The sequence below is a fragment of the Panicum virgatum genome, chromosome 1N, assembly GCF_016808335.1.
Source record: "Panicum virgatum strain AP13 chromosome 1N, P.virgatum_v5, whole genome shotgun sequence".
Classification (NCBI taxonomy): domain Eukaryota; kingdom Viridiplantae; phylum Streptophyta; class Magnoliopsida; order Poales; family Poaceae; genus Panicum; species Panicum virgatum.
In genome coordinates, this window is record NC_053145.1 from 4,876,167 (window position 1) to 4,883,269 (window position 7,103).

The following is a 7,103-nucleotide window of genomic DNA, read 5'->3' on the forward strand; positions in this document are numbered from 1 at the left end:
ACTAAGTTCGCCTAATCATCTAGAGCACACATGGTAGATTAGATTAATCTTCAGAACAACAGGTAAATCATTCCATCGCTACCTTTCAATACTTATTCCACTTCTTACTACGATGTGACGCAGTGACTAAGGTTCTCTTAACCGAGAGAGACGGCGAATCGATCCGATTTAACCTTGCAAGGTGTACCTAACTCACACGACACGCGTAAACCCCGTCGGGCCACACACGTCAACTGTTCCCATCATCACCCCGACGTCCGAATCACGCCTGCCAAAACCCGGGTGAAGGGTCCCTCACGGCGAACTCCCAGAGAACCTGGAGGCGACATACAATCCAACACCCGCCATCATCCTACTTCCGGCATGTGGTTAGTACTGTTCAAACTCGGTCATCAGGGCCAACAACGGTACGGTCCTCAATCGACACAGGCGGGAGTTCATATTCTCATCTAATCCAACTCATTCCCGCCTGGTCTTCAATTCTTTTTACTCATCAAATCATTTCAAAACCAAAGCTAAGGGATCAAGATCCTAAACTCGCGAGTGACAGTAATCACTCGACTTCTACCGAAATCCTATTGGCAGAGCATTTCTATCGACACCTGCATACTAGTATAGGCCCACGGTACCTAGGGAAACATGCATACTATGGTTCCATTCAACTCCTAGAACATAAATGCACAGTACTTAAATAAACATTGAATAAATTAAATTAAGGTTATGCTCCGGGGCTTGCCTTGCAGGTCAGCGGGGTTAACAAAGTCTGCTGGAGTGTGCTCAACGGCGTCCTCCTGCTGCTCTCCTGCTCGTGGCTCCTGGACCGGCTCAACGATCAGCTCGTGGGCGACTTCGCTCGCGACGTCTACACGAATAAAATATGCCATGCAACCGTTAGGACACAGAGCAATGCATACGTGCTTACGATGCGAAAACCAAAGTTCAAACATTTAGCCTGAAGTGTTTCCTTCGGAAACAACTACTACTAACTTGCTTAGAGCAGCAAGGAGTGAGACAGAACTAGCTTTGCTAAAGTTTCAAGCAAGGAACAAATAACTAACTCAATATAGGAAAAAGCATAGCTAGGGCAAAATAAAAGCGAAACCTAACTTGCATACACGATCTATCAATAAAATTAAACAGCATAACGCGAAGACAGTAAAGCATGCCACAGAATTTTTCCAACGCTAAAAGCTGCTAACAAAGCATTCATAACCCTAGCAAGGTAAAAGAAACACAAAATAGATCTACCCAAAAGTGTACAACACTAGCACCTGAAATTTTTACAGTGGATTACACATGTAAGGAGTAATCCACTGCGAATTTTTCATAAATTTTAGAGCCATAGAATAACTGGTAATAAATAAACTATGTTTAACGCAAACCGGATTTTCAGTAGGGAAAAAGTGATAAAAATGCATGCTTAAGGATTTTTCCTCTGAAGATCAAGATTTTAGAAACCTAACAAAATTGGTTTGACATTTTTTTCATTTTTCTGTGAATTTAAATGGATTTTTAAAGTTTCAGCTAAAAAATAAGAAAATGGAAAACATAAAAAGGGGGGGCTGACAGCCGGGCCCCCACTTGACAGGGACCCAGGCCCGCCCCCACCTCCTCTGTTTCATGCGCGCCGTGCGCCACGGCCGTGGCCGGCGGGGCGGCCAGCACCGCGGCGGCGTCGGCGTCCCGGCCCGCCCGCGGCGGCGCAGGGGGGGCGCGCGCGCAGCGCGCTAGCGGCGGGGCAGGGGCAGACGGTGGCGGCGCACGGCCGTTCCCGGCCCGGCCGGTGGTGGAGGCAGGGCTAGGCGGCGGGGGCATGACCGGTGGGGGCCAGCGGCTGCGGGGCGCGCGGCCGCGGCCCGCGGGGCGTGCGCCAGGGTGTCCGCGGTGGCGCCGGGGCAAGGGCGGCGGCGCGCGGTGGCCTTCGCCGGTGGGGCGGAATCGGAGGCGCGGCGGTGCGGGTGAGGACCGGTGGCCCCAGGCGGCCCTAGGGCTCGCAGCGGCGCGGGCGGGCATGCGCAGGAGCTGCCCCGCGGCATGCGCCAGCGGCGGCGCGCGGCGGCTACAGCGGCGCAGCGACGTTCCGATGCCGGAGACCGCGGAAACATGGGGAAAGATGCCGGGAAGTAGAAGAGGGTTGCGGGGGAGCTCACCACGGACCGATTTGAGGCGGAGGATGGTCGGAGGAGCGGCTCGACGGAGAGGGGCGGAGCTCGACGGGGACGTCAATGGTGGCCGCGACGGAAACGCCCGATTTGGCCGGGAAACAACTCGAATGGGCTCGGGGAGGGGCGGAGTGGTTGCGAGGTGAGGTCGCGCGGCTCCAGGGACGACGAATCGAGGCGGCGTGGCGAGCTTTGGCCGGTGCGACGAACGACGACGGCCCGAGCTCGTCTCTGCGCTACGCGTGAGCTCGAGGAAGGAGAAGACGATGAAAGGGAAAAAACGGAGACGGCACCGCGACCGGATAAGGACGCGCAGCGCGGCGTGCGAGGATCGTCGACGGCCGACGCGTGGAGGCGGCGCCGACGAGCACAGTCGCCGGTATGGCCGGCAAGCGTCACAGTGCCGAGCAGTAGTTCGTCTGTTCACTCGTTTAATTGATTTTAGCCCGAGTTTGACCAGATAAAACTCAAATTTTTACTTAGGAACTTGAAATTTGGCCAAAATAGAAGTTGTAGAGGAAGAGAAACTCTACAACTTTCATTTTGGACGAAAGTTGATTTGGAGCTCAGATCAAGGACAAAAACGAGATCGAACATCGCTAAAACAAAGGTTTCTATGCGAACCCGAATAACGTTAACGACGAACTGAATTCTCGATTAGCGGAATAAATCGTGATTAGCGAGCACGATTAACACAGGGGTGTTACATTTTCCGGCGAGGACTATGCCTACTGGAAGGTTCGCATGAGAGCCTTCTTGCAGAGCATGGGAGCCGAGGTCTGGGAAATTACCACGAACCAGCTTTACGAGGTGCTGGCTGTTCGGACCACGCATCTTCAGGTGACCCAGCACGAGGCTAACGCCAAGGCTGTCAATGCCTTATTCGCTGGCGTTTCTCGTGCGGAGTTCTCACGCGTTCAGGGTTTTCAGGAAGCCCACAAAATTTGGATGTGCCTTGAGAACTACCACGAGGGTACACCTCAGGTGAAGGCCAGACTGTTCGAAACTCACCGGCGTGAGTATGAGAACTTTACACAGGAGCTGGGTGAGAGCATTGACCTGATGTTCAGTCGTTTTCAGTCGATTATGAATAAGGTCAATGCGAACAGATCTGCTGGTGCCCTTGAGTACACAGAGCACGAGAAGGCTCTCAAGTTGCTCTACGCACTTGACCGCTCTGTGTGGGATCTCAAGGTGAACACGATCATTGAGTCTGCAGGCTATGAGACTCTGACCGTGAACGAGCTTTTCAGCAAGCTCAAGGCCACGGAGGTGGATAACCAGACACGAGCCAAGCTCAATGGTGCCCCTCCTTCCAAGAGCATTGCTCTTGTGACTGGCCCAGGTGGAACGAGCTCTAACGCTAACTCTGCTCTTGGCTTTTCTCTTGCCTCTTTGCCTTCTGTTACAGATGAGCAGTTGGAGACGCTGGGCGACGACGACTTGTGCCTCCTCATCAGCAAGTTCCAGCGCGTCTACCACAACAGGCAGAGGAAGAAGAACCCCGGGTGCTACAACTGCGGCGATTTAAACCACTTCATCGCCGATTGCCCCAAGAAGTCCGGCGGTGGCCAGAACAACCACTTCGACTACTACCGACACCGCGACCGCGACGAGGGAGGCTCCAACAAGGAGCGTCGGCGCCACAAGCACCGCAGTCGTGACCGGGGAGGACGCTTCGACAAGGAGTCGCTCAAGAAGCGCTTCCAGTACAAGGCCAAGAAGCGGGAGAAGGCCTTCCTGGCGCAGCTCAGCGACCTCGACAAGAGCTCCGACACCGACCGCTCTTCTTCACCGACCTCTGACGACGACGACGACAAGAAGAAGAAGAAGCAGGACAAGGAAGCCACCGGCTTCATCGGTCTGTGCTTGGCGGCCGGTCGGCGCAAGGCCTTCTGCACCATGGCGGGTGAAGCCGATGGTGCTCATGCGTCTTCGGGTGGACATGCTACACCGACGCACGTCGACTCTTCTCCTGGATCCGAGAGCGATTCAGAGGTAAACTCCACAATCGACCTGCTTGATACGGAGGTTAGGGAGTTGTACGCCGCTCTCGACAACCAGAAGAGGCTGCTTAAGAAAGCAGCTAGAGAGCGTAGAAAGTTTAGGGCTGAGCTGGCTTGTGCTAGGGAGAAATCTAGTGAGGATGAGTGCGCTAGCTGCATATCTCACATGAATGATCTTGTTGCTCTCCGTGCCAAGCATGATGAGACCGTCACAAACTTAGATGTAGCTAAGACTTCGCTTGCTGACATGTCTCATGAGCTCGCTAAGGCCAAGCATGAACTAGAACTGGTTAAGGACGCTCCTATTGTTAGCGATGTGCTTGAATGTGATGAGTGTTCTATCTTTAAGTCCGATCTAGCTTCGTTGCAGTCCAAGTTTGCTACTGTTGTGTGCGAGCTAGAGGAGATGAAGTCTAGGCCAGTACTGCTTGGTGCTTGCAAGCTTTGTCCCACGCTTAGGTCGGAGCTAGATGAGAAGAACGCCTTGGTTAAGTCTTTAGGGAAGACTAAGGTCGTGGAGTCTAGCCCACCTATTGACTGCTCTATTTGCCCTGGTTTGATCTCTGATTTGGATAATCTTGCGATAGAAAAAGCCAACATAGAGAATGAGAATACCTATCATAGGGCGATTCTTAGTTGGGTTTCTGCTAGTGAGCCGCAGTTAGGCATGATGATTAAGCAGTTCAAGCGTGGTGATGGGTTTGGGGTCGATTACACATACACGAAGTCAGACTTTGACAAGTTGTATGGTAAGATCGGCAAGGCTGCTGGAAACACTGCTAGTACGAGCACACAGCCTTCGCTTGTTGACCCCGCGGATGGTGTGCTTAAAGAACCACCGAAAGCACCTCCGCAGAAGCAGGTTTGGGTTCCAAAGCCCAATGAGCTGAAGAATCCCCTTGATACGCTCCCTGCTGCCGCAGCCCAGGTTGCCCAGAAGAAGGGGGCTGCTCCTCCCCGTCCGCAGGCTAGGCCTCCACCTCCCAAGCGTGAGGTGAGGTACCACTGCGAGTACTGTGACAGGGAAGGTCACCTGGAGGAGTTTTGCTTCAGAAGGAAGCGGGCTGTGAGGCGTGAGTAGGAGAGACGGAACGCGGACATGTACTCTGCTCGGGTGCATGGTCCTCCTCGGCGTGGTGGTAGGCAAGATGCTAGGGCGCGCCGTGTAGGTGGAGGTCAGGGAGACGGTGGTGGTTACCGTGCTCCAGTGGGTGGTCGCTCTGCCGGTCGTGCTCGTGGTCGTTTTCAGTATGGTTATGGACCACGGGACCAAGGCTTTGGAGGAGGTTTCGATGCTCCACGCTTTCCTCGCGGTGGTGTTCATCAGTCACGCGGTAGACGAGACGAGGGATACGCTTTGCCTAGTTTTGCTAACCCTTCTGTAGAGCAAATGACTCAACACTGGTTTGCTTCTCACTTTGCTAACCCTAGTGTTGATACATTTGCTCACCCTTTGTCTCACTACTGATGTGCAGGTTGGAGGCTTGGAGAACAGGTGGATCATGGACTCCGATTGTTCGTGCCATATGACCGGGAATGACAAATGGTTCTCCAGCCTCATCCTGATGCGCTCAAAGGAGTACATTGTGTTCGGGGATAATGGACGAGGAAAGGTACGTGGACTTGGCACTGTTCGAGTTTCTGATCGCTTAACCCTGAGAGAGGTTGCTTTGGTTTCGAACCTTGGGTTCAATTTGCTTTCTGTTTTGCAACTTCTTGATGAGGGGTTTGAGGTTTGCTTCAAGGTGGGTTGTTCGCGTATTCTTGATTCCAGAGGAGATTTGGTTTGTCGGATTACACCTCGCGATCGGGTTTTCTTGGTTGACTTATCTGGAACTCCTCTTGGCCCTTCTCGTTGCTTGTTGGCTGGTCCTTCTTCCGATTTGTGGAAGTGGCATAGGAGACTTGGACATTTGAGCTTCGATTTGTTGTCGAGACTTAGCTTACTTGGCCTAATCCGAGGATTGCCCAAATTGAAGTTTGAAAAGGACATTGTTTGCCATCCGTGTCGCCACGGGAAGATGATTGCCGCTTCTCATCCGCCTGTTAATCAGGTGATGACCGCTCACCCTGGAGAGTTGCTACACATAGACACAGTGGGTCCTTCTAGGGTGATGTCTGTTGGTGGGAAGTGGTACGTTCTTGTGATCGTGGACGACTTTTCTCGCTATTCTTGGGTCTTTTTCATGAGAACCAAGGATGAGGCTTTCGAGTTTGTTCGAGACTTGATCTTGAGGTTGAAAAATGAGCTACCCCAGGCCATGCGAGCGATTCGCAGTGATAATGGCACAGAATTCAAAAATGCTCATTTTGACGCCTTTTGCAGTGATCAAGGGCTTGAACACCAGTATTCTTCTCCCTACACTCCACAGCAGAATGGAGTTGTAGAGCAGAAGAATCGGACGCTGGTTGAGATGGCGAGGACGATGCTCGATGAGCATAGGACTCCTCGCAAATACTGGGCTGAGGTGGTTAACACCGCTTGTTACGTGTCCAACCGCATTTTTTTGCGTGCTTTCATGCAGAGGACTTCTTATGAGTTGCGGTTTGGACGCCAGCCCCGTGTTGACCATCTCAGAGTTTTCGGTTGCCGGTGCTTTGTGCTGAAAGATGGAAATCTTGATAAGTTTGAGTCTCGCTCGTCTGACGGCATTTTTCTCGGTTATGCTTCTCACTCTAGAGCATACCGTGTGCTGATTATTGATACTAACATCGTCAGAGAGACTTGTGAAGTCACTTTCGACGAGACTGCACCGTGCAATTCTTCTGTCTTTGAAGTTGCAGGAGATGATGAGCTCGGCACCTCCATCTTTGAAGATGAGGAGGAAGAAGCTGCGGAGGGCGAGGCTGCGGCTACCACGCGTACTGTGGACCCAGTTGCCTCCGCCACGAGCTCGGACGATGATGACGGCCCCATTCCAACTACGTCTACTTC